This window comes from Procambarus clarkii, chromosome 2 (genome assembly GCF_040958095.1).
Source record: "Procambarus clarkii isolate CNS0578487 chromosome 2, FALCON_Pclarkii_2.0, whole genome shotgun sequence".
NCBI lineage: Eukaryota > Metazoa > Arthropoda > Malacostraca > Decapoda > Cambaridae > Procambarus > Procambarus clarkii.
In genome coordinates, this window is record NC_091151.1 from 29,304,665 (window position 1) to 29,329,722 (window position 25,058).

Genomic DNA, 25,058 nt, shown 5'->3' on the forward strand with positions numbered 1-25,058 from the left:
ATTTAATACCCTATTAATACCACCTCACCCCATCCACCTCACTTAAATGTAGATATAAACAAATCGAAGATGTGTAAGTTCTTTTCAGTTGTGTATGTGTAAGCTAAAGTCTTAGAAAATGTAATAAGTTTTACGAAACGCGCTCAAGTGTCGCGTCAGACTAGAAATAAAAATGAATTTTGGAGAATTGATTTTTGAATTACCTCCAACAGTGAAAAGAAACGTACGGAAGATCGGGAAAATTCGTGTTAGAATTATTAATCTTACTTTTTCGGTCATATTTAATAATATATGTCTACAGGAAAGACTGCTGCATATATATGTATATATATATATGTGTATATATATATATACATATATATGTGTATTTTCTGGTTTAGGGCTTGTATCCCTCTAACTATTTTCTTAGCATCAGGGCTTAATTGAAATAGGAGTTCTCCAAAACTCATTTTCGTACTTTTAAGGTGAAGAAAAGACGTGATTTACTATAGAGTGTATTACACTTATTTGTATAATTTGCACGACGTTTCGAACCTCCATGGTTCATTCTCAAGTGAACAGATCTTACAATACTAGTTGATTTTATACCCGCATTAGGTCAGGTGATAATACAATGAAGGTGAAAACATGGGGGGATACATAAGGGATAAATGTGAGGTGAAACATAGAGGCTGCAGAAGGCTTATTGGCCCATACGAGGCATCTCCTATCTAAACACAAAGATTAATCCAGTGTAATTGGCTGGTTGATTTCTGTGTAATCCAGTGCCAATTACACTGGATTAATCTTTGTGTTTAGATAGGAGATGCCTCGTATGGGCCAATAAGCCTTCTGCAGCCTCTATGTTTCACCTCACATTTATCCCTTATGTATCCCCCCATGTTTTCACCTTCATTGTATTATCACCTGACCTAATGCGGGTATAAAATCAACTAGTATTGTAAGATCTGTTCACTTGAGAATGAACCATGGAGGTTCGAAACGTCGTGCAAATTATACAAATAAGTGTAATACACTTTATAGTAAATCACGTCTTTTCTTCACCTTAAAAGTACGAAAATGAGTTTTGGAGAACTCCTATTTCAATTAAGCCCTGATGCTAAGAAAATAGTTAGAGGGATAGAAGCCCTAAACCAGAAAATAATAAATACAGAATATGTGGTCATATTCAATGAAACATGTTTGAAAGAAAACCTGCTGCCAGTATACACCAATATATGTGTATATATATATATATATATATATATATATATATATATATATATTTATATATATATATATATATATATATATATATATATATATATATATATATATATATATATATATATATATATATTGTGACGGTAACGCGTTGGTGTTCAGCTGTTTCAAAAGCTAGGGGTATGGCCTCGTCACATAAAGAAACAAAAAGAGAAAATATGGAACTTTCATCTGTGGTAAGGTAATGGGAAGACACACAAAACACAAGTAGATTTAACAATGAAATTTTAATTACGTTAGAAAAGCAAAACATGAATAAAAATGGACATAAATGTGTAACATAAGTCAATCAAACAAAATAATAAGAATAATCACTGGCAAAATAAAAAGTTACGTTAAGACAGGTGAGTAATATACAAGGAGATATATGGGTGCAGGAATATTGGCTTTAAGCTGCCACCTCTCTTAGTACACGTAAGCCAGGGCTTAGTCTACCAAAGAGACGTGTTAACTTGTGGAAAGCACGGGATATTCTGAGGTCTGTAGGCCGTGGTGGCCCCAGACATCAGGTAGTGTGGCAGGTGGAGGGAGCAGGTGCGACTAGGCACCAGCCAATCAGCGATGAGCAGGCGACGGACAGGTAGTTCGCTGGTTCGAGTGGCGGAGCGGAGCAGGTGTTCCTGGTGCTGAATACATTTGCTCTCTGGCAAACCTTGGTGTTGTATTTGTTGGATATTTCTTGCATATTAGTTGTATTGTTGTATAGGGACGAACTTAGGAGGGAAGAGCAGGCACAATCTCTCTTGAAGGAGATTATCGTCACAACTCTCCCCCGAAGCCTGCGGTTCTGGAAGAAGTACGTCGTTATGTGGTGGAGTAATAGATGGAGTCGCTTCTACTTCATAAACTCTGGAGAGGGCATCGGCTATGATGTTGTCAGAACCCTTGATATAGCGGATCTCCAGGTTGAAATCTTGTAAATACAATGCCCATCGTAGAAGATGCTGGTTAGTGAATTGGGCTTGATGTAGGAAGCGGAGAGGGTTGTGGTCTGAGAAGATGGTTGTAGACCTGGAGCCTTGTAGGACGATGGATAGTAGCTCCTTTTCAATAGTGCTGTAGTTCCTCTGGTGTGGTTTCAATTTGTAGCTGTAGTAGCTGACAGGTAGAACCTCCTCGCCTCGTTGTTGCATCAGGACACCACCAACGCCGGTACCACTGGCGTCGACATGCAGGACGAAAGGCTTGGTGATATCTGGCGAGGCGAGAATGGGATTAGAACAGAAGAGGAATTTGAGTTGTTCGAAAGCAACGGTTTGCTGCATGGTCCACTTATACCGTTGCTTGGGACTGGTTAATAGGATTAGAGGTGTGACGACTGTACTGAAATTTCTCACAAACCTACGGTAGTAGGAGGCAAGACCAAGGAAGCGCAGGAGCTGCTTCCTGGTGGTAGGCTGTGGATACTGTTGGATGGCTTGAGTGTGTGAGTTTAACGGAGCTAGGCTGCCACTCCCAATAACATGACCCAGATAACGCACTTTACCTTTCGCGAAGGTGGACTTGCCCAGGTTGATGGTGAGGCCGGCTGTCAGGAGCTTGGAGAACAGACGTCGCAGCTGGAGCAGATGTTCACTCCAGGTGTTGGATGCTACGACGATATCATCCAGGTAGGCGTATGTGTTATCCAAGCCCTGGATGACACGGTTGACAGCTCTCTGAAAGGTGGCCGGGGCATTACATAGTCCGAAAGGAAGGCGTTCATATCTGAAAAGTCCAAAAGGAGTGATAAAGGCAGATATCTCTTTAGCTCGCTCCTGATAGTACCCCATCAGCAAGTCCACTTGGGACAAGTACTGGGCATTACCAATGGCGTCAAGGATGTCATCTATCCTTGGCAAGGGGTAAGCATCCTTGACTGTTACGTTATTTAGTTTACGATAGTCAGTACATAACCGCACCTTACCTTGGGGTTTGGGCACCAAGATACAGGGTGAGGCCCAGGGGGACTCACAAGGTGTAGCCAGTCCATGATCCAAGAGGTACTGCACCTCAGCACGCATGACTTCCTTCTTGCTAGGGCTGATTCGGTAGAAGGGTTGACGAATCGGCCGGGTGTCGGGGAGCAGTTGGATGTCGTGCTGGGTAACATTACACTCTTGGGGGTCATCTCGGAACAACTCCTGATGTTCTCTGAAGATCTTGACGAGAGGTGCACTATGATTATCCTGAAAGTATTTGGGAAGATCATTAAGGATTTCGGAATTAGAAAGCGCTGACTCCTTGTCAGTGCTTTCGGGAGGAGAAGCTGGGAAGGTCTCACTGTGGATGTAGGGTTCTGTGAAGGTAGAATAGTTTATCATGACAGTGGGAGGAGTACCATTATATTGCTTCAGGAGGTTGACGTGGCACAGCTGGGTCTTTCGCCGCCTATCTGGAGTCTCGAGAACGTAGTTATGGTTCTTTCTGCACTCCTTGATGCGGTAGGGTCCTGAAAACCTGTTTTGTAAAGGAGAACCTGGGATAGGGAAGTATGCTAGCACGAAGTCTCCCGGCTTAAATTTTCTCACTTTGCTGGTCTGGTCGTAATGAGTCTTCATCCTCTCCTGTGCTTTCAATAGATTATCATGGGCAAAACTGTGGACTCTCTCTAGAATGTGTTGAAGGTTTTGAAGAAACTGGGGCACATTCTGATGCTCACTGAAGGAGCCATCTCTGAGAGAGTCTTTGAAAGCCTTGAGGGGAGTACGGCACTTACGGCCGTAGAGCATCTCATAAGGAGATACTCCTAGGGACTCATTGGGAAGACTTCTATAAATGCACATTATCAAATCAATTTGCTTATCCCAATCCTTAGAGGTTTCACTACAAAACTTTTTCAGGAGTGCTTTGATAGTCTGATGACTACGCTCAAGAGAACCCTGTGAAGCAGGATGATAGGGGCTGGACAATACCTGTTTGATGTTGAACTCCTCCAGTGTCCTTTTGAAGAGATCACTGGTGAAGTTGGTACCACAGTCGCTCTGAATCTCCCTGGGAAATCCATATTGAGTGAAGATCTTCAATAGATGCTTTACAACCGTAGCCGCCGTGATGCTCTTCACTGGAACTGCTATGGGAAATCTGGTGGTAGGACACAGGATGGTTAAGATATAGGCGTTACCTGAACTGGTCCGAGGTAAAGGACCAACACAGTCTATAATAAGTCTGTGGAAAGGTTCCGCAGGCACCTGTATGGGAATCAGTGGCGATCTGGGAATGGAGATGTTTGGTTTGCCTGCCATCTGACATGTATGACACTGTTTTACGTACTGTTTGACGCTATTTACCATACCTGGCCAGTAGTAGTCTTGACGAATCCCATGGTAAGTCTTGTTGAATCCGTAGTGGGAGAGTGCTCCGTGGGCCAGGTGTAGAATAGTGGGCCGCAGGCTGGTAGGAATCACAAGTTGTTCGATGTTGGCCCAATCGTCCTCCTCCTTCAGTTTACTGGGTCTATATCTGCGGTAGAGCAAGTCGTTCTCTAGGAAGAACCCAGGAATACTGTCGGGTTGAATCTCAGCCTGGAAAAACAATGGTGTTAAGGTAAGATCTTCCCTCTGCAACTTACGGAACTCCAACTTGGTCAGATTCCGGGGTAGTTTCTGAGGGTCTTGAGGGACAGCGGTAGCAGTAGAGTCAGCTGGCTGTGGACGTGCGGCTTGTGCACGGGTGGTCACTAGAACCGGAGGAGAAACTTCATCACTCTCTTGAACCTCTGCTGGAACATACTCGAATATAGGGTTAATTGGCACAGAGGTACACACCTGGGGTTTGTCCATGACGATCAGGTTGGTCGGTTGCAGGTCTTCTGCCAAGTCGTTGCCTAGGAGAAGTTGCACTCCAGGCATGGGAAAAGGCTTTTCCCTGACGGCAACTTGGACTTCTCCGTTCACGTAGGGACAATCCAGGTGGACTCTGGCGAGAGGATAAGGAGTGGTAGCAGTGAGGTCAGTGATGAAGACAGTTTCTCCGGTGTAGGCGATGTTGGGCACAGCCGACTTCAAGATGATCGATTGAAGAGCCGCTGTGTCCCTCAAGATCTTCAATTTGAAACGTTCCTCCGGATTTGAACCGTTGGCAGAGACAGTTCCAGTATACAGGTGGTTACTGAAAAGAGAAAGATCATTAACATTAACACCAACATTCATCACAGGCTTACCGGACTTAGGAGGAGTTGGTTTGGGTTTCTGTGTGTCAGTGGTTCCTTTGTACTGAGACTTACCACACTTATCTATGGTATGTCCATAGAGTCTACAATACTTGCAGTACAATTGCGAGCCAGCTTGATCGGTGCTCACTTTCTCGTAACTGTACCACGACTTCTTACTGGAGGATGGTTCGGGTGTCAGCCGGTGGATGAGGCTGTAAGTGTCAGCCGACTTAGCACACTTCAGGTAGTCGGTTTCTTCTTTATCTGCTAAGTATAGACGGACAGGAGGCGGCACACGCCTCAAGAATTCTTCAACTAGCATCAGGTTGACGAGTTCTGTAAAAGTAGAGACATGTGCTGCTTCCAGCCATTTCATAAAATATCTCCGTTTTGTGTTAGCAAACTCGAGGAAGGTAGTGGTACTTGCCTTCAAGTGGTCACGGAATTTCCTTCGATAACTTTCTGTGGAGAGGAGGTAGCAACACTGCTTGTTTCAGAGTCTGGTAGTCATTCTCAGACGCCAAAGTACTGAGTGTGACTGCAGCTCTACCTGTAAGATGGACCCTGAGAAGTGTGGCCCATTGGTCGACAGGCCAACTGAGTTGATTAGCAAGGGTTTCAAAGGTGGTAAAAAACACATCAACTTCTGCTTCTACAAAAGATGGCATTAACTTACTTGCATGTGATATATTAAAACTGACGGGAAGATTGGCAGTAGCTTGCTGGCGTTGAGCGAGGTGTGAAGTTTCCAACGCGAATTCTTGTTGACGACACTCTATAGCCAGAGTCGCTTGTTGCTTGTCATGTTCGCGCTGCATCTCCAACTCGCGTTGTTTGGTTTCAAGCTGTACTCGTTCCCGCTCCTGGAGCATTGCAACCTCACGTTCCTGGAGGGCGAGTTCACGTTCCTTGAGGGCGATTTCTCGTTCGTGTTCTTCTTTCTTCAAGGCAGTTTCACGTTCCTTGAGGGCGATTTCTCGTTCATGTTCTTCCTTCCTCAAGGCAGCCTCACGTTCTTTTTCTTCCCTTCTTAAGGCAGCCTCACGTTCTTGTTCTTCCCTTCGTATGGCAGCTGCTTCTCTTTGCTGCTCGAGGGCTTCCCTTTGCTGCTCACGTTCAATCTTGGACAGCTCTAGTTTGAGTTTCATCGTTGCCAAATCAGTTTTATCTGCAATATAGTAAGTTTCATGAGTTTCAGAGTCTATCTTACCTTGCTCTAAGAAATGATCCAGTAACAGGTTGTGTATTTCACTCTTGTTGGCTTGGTAGGGAACTGTTAGTTGATACTCATGTGCGAGAGTTTGTAATTCAGCTCTCTTGGCATGACTTAAAGTCCCTATTGCACCTGCTGGATCTGCACGGAAAGCTTGGAGACGAAACATGATGAAATTAGCAAATAAATGTACAACGAATATACCGTTATATAGTGAATGTCAGAAACAGGACAACGTGGCAACTGGTTCCTATCCTGTGGAATCTTTAACAATTAAAGTTAAGTATAAGATGTTAAATGATTAATTTAAATCAAGGGCGCAGGAAATCTTGTACCCGGTACTCATGTAAGAGGATAAGGGTAAGAAAATCCTACTAAACAAGTGAAACTGAGTTTCGAAAGCAAATGAAACAGTTAATTGCCTCAAAAGTAAAATTGGTAGTCCAAGGATGTAGGCATACCTTGCCGAGTCTCTACAGGACATAAGCAAGTCTTTCCTACTGAAATTAATATGATACCTACAGAATTAGCGAACTTTTCTGCTCTGTAAAAGAATGCCAATTCCCTACCGTTGTATGTATCATCATCTCTGACTGACGTGTAGGGGTGCGAGGTGTCAACTGGTGACGAGAACTGCTGCTGAGGTCAGAATTCAGCAACTAAAGTTCGAGCTAGAGGAACTATGGCCCTCTTTATCCTCCTACAGTCAGATTGCAGAAGATTAGGTGCACTTGACCCGGGGGCAGACCACAGTACCAGGGTACCAATATGATGATCTGTCGAAAATATGAGAAATATCCAAGGGACAAAAGATGGTAAACACGAGTAATAACACGGAGGGAGAGATGACCAATTAAGAGTATGACTGAGGCCTACAGTCACCACGTAATCCAAAGTTGTTTCACCTTCACCATATGCTACTCTCGTAATGCACAATACACACCGCACAATATAAAAATGAAATTGAATATGAAAAATAGTAAAAGCTACGTTACGAAAGTTAAATACGCTTACCATTAATTACAACTTGGCACCAGTACCTGAGTGAAGCTTCTAGGACAGGCCACCACTTAATATGTGACGGTAACGCGTTGGTGTTCGGCTGTTTCAAAAGCTAGGGGTATGGCCTCGTCACATAAAGAAACAAAAAGAGAAAATATGGAACTTTCATCTGTGGTAAGGTAATGGGAAGACACACAAAACACAAGTAAATTTAACAATGAAATTTTAATTACGTTAGAAAAGCAAAACATGAATAAAAATGGACATAAAAGTGTAACATAAGTCAATCAAACAAAATAATAAGAATAATCACTGGCAAAATAAAAAGTTACGTTAAGACAGGTGAGTAATATACAAGGAGATATATGGGTGCAGGAATATTGGCTTTAAGCTGCCACCTCTCTTAGTACTCGTAAGCCAGGGCTAAGTCTAAAAAAGAGATGTGTTAACTTGTGGAAAGCACGGGATATTCTGAGGTCTGTAGGTCGTGGTGGCCCCAGACATCAGGTAGTGTGGCGGGTGGAGGGAGCAGGTGCGACTAGGCACCAGCCAATCAGCGATGAGCAGGCGACGGACAGGTAGTTCGCTGGTTCGAGTGGCGGAGCGGAGCAGGTGTTCCTGGTGCTGAATACGTTTGCTCTCTGGCAAACCTTGGTGTTGTATTTGTTGGATATTTCTTCCATATTAGTTGTATTGTTGTATAGGGACGAACTTAGGAGGGAAGAGCAGGCTCAATCTCTCTTGAAGGAGATTATCGTCACAATATATATATATATATATATATATATATATATATATATATATATATATATATATATATATATATATATATATATATATATATATATATATATATATATATACATATATATGCAACAATGATCACAAAAACACTGATCCAAGTATGCAGAATAACCACATGTGAAAAATAGAAAATGCTTAACGCGTTTTCGGCTAATTCGCCTTCATCAGAGCAAAGTAGAATGAAGATAAGATTGCTGATCAGACCTTTATATCCGCCTGGGCAGATCACCTGACCACCAAAAATAAGTGGAGGAATGGAATTATAAGAAAGAAGGTAACTGCAGAAGGCCTATTGGCCCATACTAGGCAGCTCCTATTAATATCTCCAAGTGCCATACGTGTTAAATGATTGCTATATTGTTTTGACGTGGTATATTGAGGCTTAAATAGGGATCCAACTTGTACATACCGGGGCTCACATTAAGGCTGTTGTTACAATGTTTGATCAGAGCAGACTTGATCACGTTTCGTTCAACAAAATCCTTACTTTTAACAATACATTTTGCCCCTGTGAAGTCAATAGAATGATTACATAAACTAGAATGTAAATACAATGCACTGGATTGCTGGGCTGTACGAATAGCATATGAATGCTGTTTTAAACGCGTGGAAAGAGATTTACCTGTCTGGCCGATGTAAACACATGTTGGACGACATATTCGACCTCGAGACAGAAAAGAAGGTCACTACCAAAGATACCTAACAAGCAGAACTTATTGCAGAAGGAGGAAAGAATCGAGGCAATTACAGAAGCACCATACTGTCCCCCGAGCTCAAAGCGGCAGCTAAAAGCCTTCGTGAGAACAAGGAGATAGTTGTCAGGAGAGGTGACAAGTCGCCAATATATGTCATTCTTAAAAAAGATGAATATCGGGCGAAAATGAACCTCATACTCTCTGACCAAACTAAGTTCCAAAGGGTAACGAAGGACACTACAGCCGAATTGAAAGCAAAGGTCAACAAACTGATCGAAACTGTGAACGCCAAGAAATCCGGACTCCACCTGCCAAAAATCATTGGGGAATATAAACCTGGATATGCGTATGGAAATGTCAAGACACACAAGCCTGGAAACCCACTTCGGCCAATCATTAGCCAGATACCCACACCCACGTACAGACTGGCGAAGCGACTCAACGGCCTGCTGACTCCTTATGTTCCTTGCGCCTTCAGCCTGAAGTCTCCAAAGGAATTTGTTGACTTACTGCGGGGCACACGGGCCACAGGGATAAGAGCCTCGTTGGACGTAGAATCGCTGTTTACCAACGTACCTGTGGACGAGACAATCGGGATGATAGCTGACAGAGTGTATCGTGATCCAGTCTGTACTCCTCTTGACATACCCGAGAATATTCTAAGGAAACTACTCCAAGCTTGTACTAACGAGGCACCCTTCTTGAGCCCGGATGGGCACATGTATAAGCAAGTAGATGGGGTCGCCATGGGTTCTCCCCTAGGTGTCCTGTTTGCAAACTTCTACATGGGCACCATCGAGCAAAAAGTCTTAGTCGACATGAACTTGAAACCGGCCATATACTGCTGGTATGTTGACGACATTTTTACACAGGTACCTGATGTCAGACATCTGCAGGAGCTGAAGGAGGCATTTGAGCAGAGTTTCGTGCTGCGTTTCACTTACGAGATAGAAAAGGATGGGAAGCTGCCCTTTCTAGATGTAACAGTCATGGAAAAGAGCGGAGGTTTCCACACTGCAGTCTACACTAAGGAAACGAACATAGGAATGTGCCTAAATGCCAACAGCGACTGCCCAGACAGGTACAAGAGGAGTGTTGTTAACGCATATGTCGACCGTGCTCAAAGCCACAGCTCAGAATGGAAGCAAGTCGACGAAGAACTCTGTAGGGAAAGGCAACAACGGCTTCTCCAATGGTTTCGTCGAAGACATCATAAGAAGGAAAGTGAAACGCCATGCAACCTCTGAAGAGACAACTAACACAACACCTATACCCCCTATTACTCTATTTTACAGGAACTTCTTTTACACAGCTCATAAAACAGAGGAAAGGGTCCTGAAAGATATTGTTAATAGAAACGTTATCCCTACAGACAAAAATCAGAGGATACAACTGACGATTTACTATAAAACCAGAAAAACGGCCAGCCTACTCATGAGAAACTCTCCAGACACAAAGCAGAACGCTTTAAAAGAGACCAACGTCGTCTATGCCTTCAAATGCCCACTTGGGGACTGTAAGCTCCAAAAAACCCAGTATATAGGCAAGACAACAACATCTCTTTCTAGGCGTTTAACGATGCATAAACAACAGGGCTCCATTAAGGAACATATAATCTCTTCCCACAACCAAACCATCGCCAGAAAAATCCTAGTAAACAACACAGAAATCATCGATAGATACAGCGATAGCAGGCGGCTTGACGTTTGCGAGGCACTACACATTAAGAAGTTAACACCAGCAATCAACAGCCAATTAATGCACAACTATATTCTACCCACCTCAAGACTCCGCTCCAATATAGAAGCATCAAGAAATATGGACCAATAGGCTTTCTACAATCACTTCCATTTCAATACCCATTGTTTCGTGTTCTGTCTTGTGTTGATGAAATTAATACCCTATTAATGCCACCTCTTGTTCTGTCTTGTGTTGATGAAATTAATACTCTATTAATGCCACCTCACCCCATTCACCTCACTCAAATGTAGATATAAACAAAATCGGAGATGCGTAAGTTCTATTCAGTTGTGTATTTGTAAACTAAAGTCTTTGAAAATGTAATAAGTTTTACGAAACACCGCGTGTCGCGTTAGACTAGAAATAAAAATGAATTTTGGAGAACTGATTTTTGAATTACCTCCAACAGTGAAAAGAAATGTACGAAAGATTGAGAAAATTCGTGTTAGAATTATTAATCTTACTTTTTCGGTCATATTTAATAATATATGTCTACAGGAAAGACTGCTACCAAAATATATTAATATATATACATATATATATATATATATATATATATATATATATATATAATCTTTGGACAACACCCACCAGTGGGACTCGAACCCAGAAAGCACAACTACCTTCCAGTAGCTGGCATAACTAGTATGCTTTAACCCACTACGCCATCAGACCTTACAAAAGAAGTAGATAGTTCGAGATATATATATCTCAAACATCTCTACCTCCCGAAGGCACCAGATGAGTGAGGGGTCAATCTGCAATTTTCATCAAGCCACTGTCAATGTGAGAGAACTCGTGTCCAGCTTATAAGCCTATACTTGCATAAACCACAAGTGAAGATAAACAATCTTTGGACAACACCCACCAGTGGGACTCGAACCCAGAAAGCACAACTACCTTCCAGTAGCTGGCATAACTAGTATGCTTTAACCCACTACGCCATCAGACCTTACAAAAGAAGTAGATAGTTCGAGATATATATATCTCAAACATCTCTACCTCCCGAAGGCACCAGATGAGTGAGGGGTCAATCTGCAATTTTCATCAAGCCACTGTCAATGTGAGAGAACTCGTGTCCAGCTTATAAGCCTATACTTGCATAAACCACAAGTGAAGATAAACAATCTTTGGACAACACCCACCAGTGGGACTCAAACCCAGAAAGCACAACTACCTTCCAGTAGCTGGCATAACTAGTATGCTTTAACCCACTACGCCATCAGACCTTACAAAAGAAGTAGATAGTTCGAGATATATATATCTCAAACATCTCTACCTCCCGAAGGCACCAGATGAGTGAGGGGTCAATCTGCAATTTTCATCAAGCCACTGTCAATGTGAGAGAACTCGTGTCCAGCTTATAAGCCTATACTTGCATAAACCACAAGTGAAGATAAACAATCTTTGGACAACACCCACCAGTGGGACTCGAACCCAGAAAGCACAACTACCTTCCAGTAGCTGGCATAACTAGTATGCTTTAACCCACTACGCCATCAGACCTTACAAAAGAAGTAGATAGTTCGAGATATATATATCTCAAACATCTCTACCTCCCGAAGGCACCAGATGAGTGAGGGGTCAATCTGCAATTTTCATCAAGCCACTGTCAATGTGAGAGAACTCGTGTCCAGCTTATAAGCCTATACTTGCATAAACCACAAGTGAAGATAAACAATCTTTGGACAACACCCACCAGTGGGACTCGAACCCAGAAAGCACAACTACCTTCCAGTAGCTGGCATAACTAGTATGCTTTAACCCACTACGCCATCAGACCTTACAAAAGAAGTAGATAGTTCGAGATATATATATCTCAAACATCTCTACCTCCCGAAGGCACCAGATGAGTGAGGGGTCAATCTGCAATTTTCATCAAGCCACTGTCAATGTGAGAGAACTCGTGTCCAGCTTATAAGCCTATACTTGCATAAACCACAAGTGAAGATAAACAATCTTTGGACAACACCCACCAGTGGGACTCGAACCCAGAAAGCACAACTACCTTCCAGTAGCTGGCATAACTAGTATGCTTTAACCCACTACGCCATCAGACCTTACAAAAGAAGTAGATAGTTCGAGATATATATATCTCAAACATCTCTACCTCCCGAAGGCACCAGATGAGTGAGGGGTCAATCTGCAATTTTCATCAAGCCACTGTCAATGTGAGAGAACTCGTGTCCAGCTTATAAGCCTATACTTGCATAAACCACAAGTGAAGATAAACAATCTTTGGACAACACCCACCAGTGGGACTCGAACCCAGAAAGCACAACTACCTTCCAGTAGCTGGCATAACTAGTATGCTTTAACCCACTACGCCATCAGACCTTACAAAAGAAGTAGATAGTTCGAGATATATATATCTCAAACATCTCTACCTCCCGAAGGCACCAGATGAGTGAGGGGTCAATCTGCAATTTTCATCAAGCCACTGTCAATGTGAGAGAACTCGTGTCCAGCTTATAAGCCTATACTTGCATAAACCACAAGTGAAGATAAACAATCTTTGGACAACACCCACCAGTGGGACTCGAACCCAGAAAGCACAACTACCTTCCAGTAGCTGGCATAACTAGTATGCTTTAACCCACTACGCCATCAGACCTTACAAAAGAAGTAGATAGTTCGAGATATATATATCTCAAACATCTCTACCTCCCGAAGGCACCAGATGAGTGAGGGGTCAATCTGCAATTTTCATCAAGCCACTGTCAATGTGAGAGAACTCGTGTCCAGCTTATAAGCCTATACTTGCATAAACCACAAGTGAAGATAAACAATCTTTGGACAACACCCACCAGTGGGACTCGAACCCAGAAAGCACAACTACCTTCCAGTACTATCTACTTCTTTTGTAAGGTCTGATGGCGTAGTGGGTTAAAGCATACTAGTTATGCCAGCTACTGGAAGGTAGTTGTGCTTTCTGGGTTCGAGTCCCACTGGTGGGTGTTGTCCAAAGATTGTTTATCTTCACTTGTGGTTTATGCAAGTATAGGCTTATAAGCTGGACACGAGTTCTCTCACATTGACAGTGGCTTGATGAAAATTGCAGATTGACCCCTCACTCATCTGGTGCCTTCGAGAGGTAGAGATGTTTGAGATATATATATCTCGAACTATCTACTTCTTTTGTAAGGTCTGATGGCGTAGTGGGTTAAAGCATACTAGTTATGCCAGCTACTGGAAGGTAGTTGTGCTTTCTGGGTTCGAGTCCCACTGGTGGGTGTTGTCCAAAGATTGTTTATCTTCACTTGTGGTTTATGCAAGTATAGGCTTATAAGCTGGACACGAGTTCTCTCACATTGACAGTGGCTTGATGAAAATTGCAGATTGACCCCTCACTCATCTGGTGCCTTCGGGAGGTAGAGATGTTTGAGATATATATATCTCGAACTATCTACTTCTTTTGTAAGGTCTGATGGCGTAGTGGGTTAAAGCATACTAGTTATGCCAGCTACTGGAAGGTAGTTGTGCTTTCTGGGTTCGAGTCCCACTGGTGGGTGTTGTCCAAAGATTGTTTATCTTCACTTGTGGTTTATGCAAGTATAGGCTTATAAGCTGGACACGAGTTCTCTCACATTGACAGTGGCTTGATGAAAATTGCAGATTGACCCCTCACTCATCTGGTGCCTTCGGGAGGTAGAGATGTTTGAGATATATATATCTCGAACTATCTACTTCTTTTGTAAGGTCTGATGGCGTAGTGGGTTAAAGCATACTAGTTATGCCAGCTACTGGAAGGTAGTTGTGCTTTCTGGGTTCGAGTCCCACTGGTGGGTGTTGTCCAAAGATTGTTTATCTTCACTTGTGGTTTATGCAAGTATAGGCTTATAAGCTGGACACGAGTTCTCTCACATTGACAGTGGCTTGATGAAAATTGCAGATTGACCCCTCACTCATCTGGTGCCTTCGGGAGGTAGAGATGTTTGAGATATATATATCTCGAACTATCTACTTCTTTTGTAAGGTCTGATGGCGTAGTGGGTTAAAGCATACTAGTTATGCCAGCTACTGGAAGGTAGTTGTGCTTTCTGGGTTCGAGTCCCACTGGTGGGTGTTGTCCAAAGATTGTTTATCTTCACTTGTGGTTTATGCAAGTATAGGCTTATAAGCTGGACACGAGTTCTCTCACATTGACAGTGGCTTGATGAAAATTGCAGATTGACCCCTCACTCATCTGGTGCCTTCGGGAGGTAGAGATGTTTGAGATATATATATCTCGAACTATCTACTTCTTTTGTAAGGTCTGATGGCGTAGTGGGTTAAAGCATACTAGTTATGCCAGCTACTGGAAGGTAGTTGTGCTTTCTGGGTTCGAGTCCCACTGGTGGGTGTTGTCCAAAGATTGTTTATCTTCACTTGTGGTTTATGCAAGTATAGGCTTATAAGCTGGACACGAGTTCTCTCACATTGACAGTGGCTTGATGAAAATTGCAGATTGACCCCTCACTCATCTGGTGCCTTCGGGAGGTAGAGATGTTTGAGATATATATATCTCGAACTATCTACTTCTTTTGTAAGGTCTGATGGCGTAGTGGGTTAAAGCATACTAGTTATGCCAGCTACTGGAAGGTAGTTGTGCTTTCTGGGTTCGAGTCCCACTGGTGGGTGTTGTCCAAAGATTGTTTATCTTCACTTGTGGTTTATGCAAGTATAGGCTTATAAGCTGGACACGAGTTCTCTCACATTGACAGTGGCTTGATGAAAATTGCAGATTGACCCCTCACTCATCTGGTGCCTTCGGGAGGTAGAGATGTTTGAGATATATATATCTCGAACTATCTACTTCTTTTGTAAGGTCTGATGGCGTAGTGGGTTAAAGCATACTAGTTATGCCAGCTACTGGAAGGTAGTTGTGCTTTCTGGGTTCGAGTCCCACTGGTGGGTGTTGTCCAAAGATTGTTTATCTTCACTTGTGGTTTATGCAAGTATAGGCTTATAAGCTGGACACGAGTTCTCTCACATTGACAGTGGCTTGATGAAAATTGCAGATTGACCCCTCACTCATCTGGTGCCTTCGGGAGGTAGAGATGTTTGAGATATATATATCTCGAACTATCTACTTCTTTTGTAAGGTCTGATGGCGTAGTGGGTTAAAGCATACTAGTTATGCCAGCTACTGGAAGGTAGTTGTGCTTTCTGGGTTCGAGTCCCACTGGTGGGTGTTGTCCAAAGATTGTTTATCTTCACTTGTGGTTTATGCAAGTATAGGCTTATAAGCTGGACACGAGTTCTCTCACATTGACAGTGGCTTGATGAAAATTGCAGATTGACCCCTCACTCATCTGGTGCCTTCGGGAGGTAGAGATGTTTGAGATATATATATCTCGAACTATCTACTTCTTTTGTAAGGTCTGATGGCGTAGTGGGTTAAAGCATACTAGTTATGCCAGCTACTGGAAGGTAGTTGTGCTTTCTGGGTTCGAGTCCCACTGGTGGGTGTTGTCCAAAGATTGTTTATCTTCACTTGTGGTTTATGCAAGTATAGGCTTATAAGCTGGACACGAGTTCTCTCACATTGACAGTGGCTTGATGAAAATTGCAGATTGACCCCTCACTCATCTGGTGCCTTCGGGAGGTAGAGATGTTTGAGATATATATATCTCGAACTATCTACTTCTTTTGTAAGGTCTGATGGCGTAGTGGGTTAAAGCATACTAGTTATGCCAGCTACTGGAAGGTAGTTGTGCTTTCTGGGTTCGAGTCCCACTGGTGGGTGTTGTCCAAAGATTGTTTATCTTCACTTGTGGTTTATGCAAGTATAGGCTTATATATATATATATATATATATATATATATATATATATATATATATATATATATATATATATATATATATATATATATATATATATATATATATCCTTCAGTCTCGGGAGACTATGGAGTTGCGCCCTAGTTGTCAATCCTGGTGCAGCGTCTGGTGTGACTGATGAGGCCAATCCGAGAGTGGCAGTCCATCCCACACCGAGCACAAACGAAGTCCGATTCTGGTCTGTCTTCCTGGCTACCTGCCTTCCTTCTCTGTCTCTTTGCCTCCGATTCCTTGGCTAGTGATTCCTCGAACTTGGAGAGACCTCTTTGAACAGACTGCCCCCGGCTGACCGGTCTGCAGCCAGTGTCTCCCATATAGTAAGATCGACGTCCATGACTTTCAGGTCCCTCTTGCATACGTCTTTGTACCGTAGCTGGGGCTTGCCTGTTGGACGCTTTCCCTGCATCAGCTCTCCGTAAAGATCCTTGGGGATCCTGCCGTCGCCCATTCACACAACGTACCCGAGCCAGCGCATTCGTCTCTGTTTCAGCATTGTGTACATGCTTGTGATTCTTGCTCTCCCCAAGACGTTGATGTTTGTCACCTTGTCCTGCCAGGTGATGTCCAAGATGTGTCGAAGGCAGTGCATGTGGTAGGCATTCAGCTGTCTTTCCTGACGGGCGCGGAGTGTCCAAGACTCGCTGCCATAAAGGAGAGTGCTCAGGACACTGGCTCTGTAAACCTGAATCTTAATATACTCAGTTAGCCTATTGTTGGCCCACACTCTCTTTGTCAGTCTGGACATGGTAGTAGATGCCTTACCAATGCGTTTGTTTAGCTCCGTTTCAAGAGAGAGGGAGTCAGAGATTGTGGAGCCCAGGTACACGAAGTCGTAAACGACTTCCGGGTTGGAATCGGAGATGCCGATGTCAGGTGGGGAGTCCACTCCTTGTCCCATGACTTGTGTTTTCTTCAGACTTATGGTGAGTCCGAAAGCCTAGGAGGCCTCGCTGAAGCGGGTTATGAGCTGTGTGAGGTCTTCGGCTGGGTGGGCAGTGACTGCTGCGTCGTCGGCAAAAAGGAAGTCTCGCAGACACCTCAGCCGAACCTTCGTCTTGGTTCTCAGCCTGGCGAGGTTAAAGAGCTTTCCATCCGACCTGGTCCGGAGGTAAATGCCTTCCGTGACAGATCCGAAAGCGTGCAGCAGCATAACTGCGAAGAAAATCCCGAATAGGGTTGGAGCCAGTACGCAGCCCTGCTTTACTCCACTTCGGATTTCAAAGGCGTCTGATGTTAGGCCATCAAAGACCACGGTGCCCCTCATGTTCTCATGGAAAGATCTGATGATGCTGAGGAGCCTGGGTGGGCATCCGATCTTGGGGAGGATCTTGAACAGGCCATCCCTGCTGATGAGATCGAAGGCCTTCGTCAGATCTATGAAGGCTACGAAGAGTGTCTGCGTCTGTTCCCTGCATTTCTCCTGCAGTTGTCTGAGGGAAAAGACCATGTCGATGGTGGACCTGTCAGCTCTGAATCCGCATTGTGATTCTGGATAGACTCTCTCTGCAAGTACTTGGAGCCTCTTCAATGCGACTCGAGCAAACAGCTTTCCGACAATACTGAGGAGGGAGATTCCACGGTAGTTGTTGCAGTTGCCTCTGTCACCTTTATTCTTATACAGCGTGACGATGTTGGCATCCCTCATGTCCTGTGGCACCTCTCCTTCTTCCCAGCAGAGGCAGAGAATTTCATGCAGCTCCATGAGCAGGCTACCTCTGCAGCACTTCAAAGTCTCAGCAGGAATGCCATCTTTGCCAGGAGCTTTACCAGAGGCAAGGGAGTCTAGGGCATCGCTGAGTTCTTCCAGGGTCGGTTCGCTGTCGAGCTCCATTAACACAGGCAGACACCCAATGGCGCACAGGGCGTCTTCGGTGACCACATTGTTCCTGGCGTATAGCTCAGAGTAGTGCTCGACCCAGCGCTTCAGCTGCAGTGTCTGGTCCTGAATCATCTCGCCAGTGGCAGATTTCAGAGGAGCGGTCTTCCTCTGGATTGGGCCGAGGGCCTACTTGATGCCGTCATACATTCCCCTTACATTGCCTGTATCCGCTGCAGTCTGTATCTGGGAGCAGAGCTGGAGCCAATAGTTGTTGGCACATTGCCTGGCGCTCTGCTGCGGACGGCCCGAAGGATCTGTAAGTTGTGCTGACTTGGGCAGGCTTTGTAGGCAGCCAAGGCGTTTCTCTTCTCTTCGATGACAGGTGTCATCTCTTCCGAGTGAGCCTCGAACCAGTCTGCCGACCTTCTGGTCTTCTTGCCAAAGGTGGAAATGGCAGTATTGAACACAGCGTCTCTGAAGCGCTCGCATCTTTTACAGGCAGTGACCCTAGCTAGGCCAGGGAGAGCTTCCTCGAGCACGCGTGCAAAATCTTCCACCTTGTCCTGGTTGCGGGTCTTGGTGGTGTCGATGCGAGGTCTGCCCACCTTTTTCGAGTGATGAATCTTCTTTGGTTGCATCTTGACCCTGCTACATACCAGGGAGTGGTCGGTGTCACAGACCGCACTCTGGTAGCTACGCGTAATCTTGACGCTGGGTAGACTTGCACGCCTGGTAAGAATCAGGTCAAGCTGGTGCCAGTGCTTGGATCTGGGGTGTCTCCAAGATACTCGGTGTTGATGCTTTGTGCCGAAGAACGTGTTGGTGACACAGAGACCATGAAGGCAGCAGAGTTCTAGCAGACGTTGCCCGTTCTCATTCATCCTCCCTATGCCGAATTGACCCAGACAAGTGGGCCAAATGTTGTGCTCGGCACCCACTCTGGCTTTGAAGTCGCCGAGGATGAACAGTGGCTCCTTTACAGGGATTCTCGCTATGACTCTGTTGAGGTCATCGTAGAATTTTTGCCTCTGCTGGAGAAGTCAGGGTTGGTGCATATGCACTAATTACATTGACTCTTCTTGTTTGGGAGTGCAGTTGCAGAGACAGAATTCGTTTGGTTTCCCCCATCGGTGCCATAATGTGGCATATATATATATATATATATATATATATATATATATATATATATATATATATATATATATATATATATATATATATATATATATATATACATATATATATATATATATATATATGTGTGTATATCACGAAAATAAACACGTGATTAAGAATGTGACAATGTCAGACCACGAAGGAAAAATGAAACAGGAAATTTCCTTAAGTACTTTCGTATATTAAATACATCTTCAGAAGGTCCAAGGTCCTTCAGAAGGACCTTCTGAAGATGTATTTAATATACGAAAGTACTTAAGGAAATTTCCTGTTTCATTTTTCCTTCGTGGTCTGACATTGTCATATATATATATATATATATATATATATATATATATATATATATATATATATATATATATATATATATATATATATATATATATATATATATATATATATATATATATGTCGTACCTAATAGCCAGAACGCACTTCTCAGCCTACTATTCAAGGCCCGATTTGCCTAATAAGCCAAGTTTTCATGAATTAATGTTTTTTCGTCTATCTAACCTACCTAACCTAGCTTTTTTTGGCTACCTAACCTAACCTTACCTATAAATATAGGTTAGGTTAGGTTAGGTAGGGTTGGTTAGGTTCGGTCATATATCTGCGTTAATTTTAACTCCAATAAAAAAAAATTGACCTCGTACATAGAGAAATGGGTTGCTTTATCATTTCATAAGAAAAAAATTATAGTAAATATATTAATTCATTAAAACTTGGCTTATTAGGCAAATCGGGCCTTGAATAGTAGGCTGAGAAGTGAGTTCTGGCTACTAGGTACGACATATATATATATATATATATGTTGTACCTAGTAGCCAGAACGTCGTATTCGGCCTACTATGCAAGGCCCGATTAGCCTAATAAGCCAAGTTTTCCTGAATTAATATATTTTCTCTAGTTTTTTCTTATGAAATGATAAAGCTACCCATTTCATTATGTATGAGGTTAATTTATTTTATTGGAGTTAAAATTAACGTAGATATATGACCAAACCTAACCAACCCTACCTAACCTAACCTAACCTATCTTTATATGTTAGGTTAGATTAGGTAGCCGAAAAAGTTAGGTTAGGTTAGGTTAGGTAGGTTAGGTAGTCGAAAAACCATTAATTCATGAAAACTTGGCTTATTAGGCAAATCGGGCCTTGCATAGTAGGCTGAGAAGTGCGTTCTGGCTACTAGGTACGACATATATATATATATATATATATATATATATGTCGTACCTAGTAGCCAGAACGCACTTCTCTGCCTACTATGCAAGGCCAGATCTGCCTAATAAGCCAAGTTTTAATGAATTAATTGTTTTTCGACTACCTAACCTACCTAACCTAACCTAACCTAACTTTTTCGGCTACCTAACCTAACCTAACCTATAAAGATAGGTTAGGTTAGGTTAGGTAGGGTCGGTTAGGTTTGGTCATATATCTACGATAATTTTAACTCCAATAAAAAAAAATTGACCTCATACATAATGAAATGGGTAGCTTTATCATTTCATAAGAAAAAAAATTGAGAAAATATATTAATTCAGGAAAACTTGGCTTATTAGGCAAATCGGGCCTTGCATAGTAGGCCGAGAAGTGTGTGCCAATGTGGGGACCCATAGCCTTAGAGAAGAAAATAAAAAGTATTCAGAGGAGACCTTGTGGTTTCTCACTGAACACTAATATTATCTTCTCCTACCACCCCCATTCTTTTGTATGTACACATATATATTTACTTTATTTGAACTTTGTTACAAAAAAGGAGTTACATATGGGTTACAAAGATGGTTATCATAGGTTGTCGAGTTCCTCCAGCTCCTCAGATGGCGGGCAGGAACCCTGGATGCAGTGCGCATTTCCCCTCTGTATCGCCACACTGAGGCGCTGGAAAAGAAAGCTTGCAGCTCTTGGGTCCCTTGTTGTTTCAATGAGCCTAGAACCCAGTTCCTTCAAAAAACTGGTAGTACTTTTACCCCAGGCGCCGAGTGTCTCACAAGCAATGGGGACAAAATTGTAGTGGTGATCCAGTTCTCTATACTTACGGGATTTGGCCGCTTCCCTGTAGCTGGCTGCGCCACCTGGTTGTGCAACACTGAGGTTAATGTAGGAGTTAGCCAGGGTTGATACGCACGTGTAGTCCCATACCAACTGCTTGCCATTCTTCCAGGGGTTCACTGTGATACCATCCGGGCGACCAATAAGAGCATCAGAGTTACGGGGCGTTAGGTAACGGGGCTCTCTTTCAGCTGGGCATCCAGCTGTGGTGAGGCTCCTCTTGATGATGTCGTTAACTTCACTGTGCCTCGAGTGCCATCCCCCTGTGCTTTGGCAGAGTAGGCCATGGTGGCCGTACCTGTCAGCCACCACCTCGCCGCAAATACACCTATATCTGGTGTGGATTGGGGCAGCAAGGCGGAGGGCCACAGCAATTCGGAGGGCGTGTGGTGTGAGACGCGTGCCAGTTGCCGACATTGGGGTTGCTAACAGGAAATCCTCTGCATGTGGTGCTGCTACTGATGTGAGGCGAGCAATGTCGTGTTGTGTTGTTGCAGCACCCAGGCACTCTGCAGCAACTTGGTCTACAATGGGGCCATCCAAGCTGGATTGCTTGTGGGCTTTTGGGGATGGTGGTTGAGGTGATGGGCCTGCACGAGAGGCCCACTCTGTGGCACAGCGTGTAAAATTGGGATCATGTACACCTGCCAGCTGATGTAAGTGGGCAGGTAGAATATCCTTCACAAGGTCGTCGGATGCTGATAAGGAGGACAGGAAGGCTGGAACAGCGATTTGCGTTGCTGTTCGAACTCCGAGGCCCCCAAGTCTTACGGGAAGAGAGGCTTGTTTCCACTGTAGGTCAACGAGAGAGAGGTTAAGGGCTTTTTCTAGCATTGATTTCAGTAACCGGTCATACTCACTTAGTTTTTGGCTACTGTAAGATGGTGAACACCTCAGAAAGTAGGTTAACCTGGGGAGGGACAGACATCTGGTGATGAGGTAGAGTGCATCATGAGCATCAATATCCTCAATCCTCCCATCCATCCTCTTAATGTCGGCGATTTTCTTATCAAGGACCTCATCGATGGCTTTCAACCCCAGGGGAGCTCCTAGGAGTGTGCTGTCTTCAGGTTTAGTTTTATGGATATTTGGCAGAAGACCCTCTATTCTCTCTATGATGCCCTGGTTGGAACATATTATTTCACATTTAGAAGGGTTCAGGGTGAGGCCTAAAACTGCACCTTGCTCCTGGATTTTTCTGATGTCCTCCAGGAGGGAGTCTTGGGAACCAGCTAGGGTACCATCATCCAAGAACCAGATGTTAAGCTCGCTGGACAGGACCTCTGTGACTTGTTTGATGACTAAGCAGAAAAGGAGAGGAGCAAGGGGGTCACCCTGTTGGACGCCTTCTCGCGAGTCAATTTCATGTTCGCCAAAAAGTAGCTTAAGATCCATACTGTAGCATGAATGTACAAAAGGGTAGAGGGAAGGGAAATGACTATGAACCGCACAGAGTACAGCATCCCTCCGCACCAAATTGAAGGCATTTTTGAAATCTAGCTTGATAAGGGCCTTTTCGTCTGTGATGTTGGCGATGAAGGCTCGAGCTGCATGGGCTGCCACCTCACACCCTTGTGGAATGCCAAACCCGAGCTGTTTTGGCTTCACCATGTTGGCCGCTGCATCACTAACTGTTCTCCCAGCTGCCTTTGCGACGAGACGCTGGAGAGAATTGCCCACAGCTATTGGCCTGATCCCTCCATCCTTTTTCTTTAGAGCACAGATGGAGCCCTGTTGCTTATATAAGCATAAGTTGCTTATATAAGTATAAGCAACAGGGCTCCATTAAGGAACATATAATCTCTTCCCACAACCAAACCATCGCCAGAGAAATCCTAGTAAACAACACAGAAATCATCGATAGATACAGCGATAGCAGGCGGCTTGACGTCTGCGAGGATCTACACATCAAGAAGTCAACACCAGCAATCAACATCCAATTAATGCACAACTATATTCTACCCACCTCAAGACTCCGCTCCAATATAGAAGCATCAAGAAATATGGACCAATAGGCTTTCTACAAATTACTTCCATTCAATACCCATTGTTTCGTGTTCTGTCTTGTGTTTAGGAATTTAATACCCTATTAATACCACCTCACCCCATCCACCTCACTTAAATGTAGATATAAACAAATCGAAGATGTGTAAGTTCTATTCAGTTGTGTATGTGTAAGCTAAAGTCTTAGAAAATGTAATAAGTTTTACGAAACGCGCTCAAGTGTCGCGTCAGACTAGAAATAAAAATGAATTTTGGAGAATTGATTTTTGAATTACCTCCAACAGTGAAAAGAAATGTACGAAAGATCGAGAAAATTCGTGTTAGAATTATTAATCTTACTTTTTCGGTCATATTTAATAATATATGTCTACAGGAAAGATTGCTGCATATATATGTATATATATATATGTGTATATATATATACATATATATGCGAACAAGCCTGAATGGTCCCCAGGACAATATGCAACTGAAAACTCACACCCCAGAAGTGACTCGAACCCATACTCCCAGGAGCAACGCAACTGGTATGTACAAGACGCCTTAATCCACTTGACCATCACGACCGGACATAATGAGGTGATAGCCGAGGCTATTTGAACCACCCCACCGCCGGCACTCGGATAGTAATCTTGGGCATAGCATTTTACCAAATCACCTCGTTCTTTGGGGCACATGTGAGGAACACAAATGTGAACAAGCCTGAATGGTCCCCAGGACAATATGCAACTGAAAACTCACACCCCAGAAGTGACTCGAACCCATACTCCCAGGAGCAACGCAACTGGTATGTACAAGACGCCTTAATCCACTTGACCATCACGACCGGACATAATGAGGTGATAGCCGAGGCTATTTGAACCACCCCACCGCCGGCACTCGGATAGTAATCTTGGGCATAGCATTTTACCAAATCACCTCATTCTTTGGGGCACACGTGATTTGGTAAAATGCTATGCCCAAGATTACTATCCGAGTGCCGGCGGTGGGGTGGTTCAAATAGCCTCGGCTATCACCTCATTATGTCCGGTCGTGATGGTCAAGTGGATTAAGGCATCTTGTACATACCAGTTGCGTTGCTCCTGGGAGTATGGGTTCGAGTCACTTCTGGGGTGTGAGTTTTCAGTTGCATACTGTCCTGGGGACCATTCAGGCTTGTTCGCATTTGTGTTCCTCACGTGTGCCCCAAAGAATGAGGTGTTTTGGTAAAATGCTATGCCCAAGATTACTATCCGAGTGCCGGCGGTGGGGTGGTTCAAATTGCCTCGGCTATCACCTCATTATGTCCGGTCGTGATGGTCAAGTGGATTAAGGCGTCTTGTACATACCAGTTGCG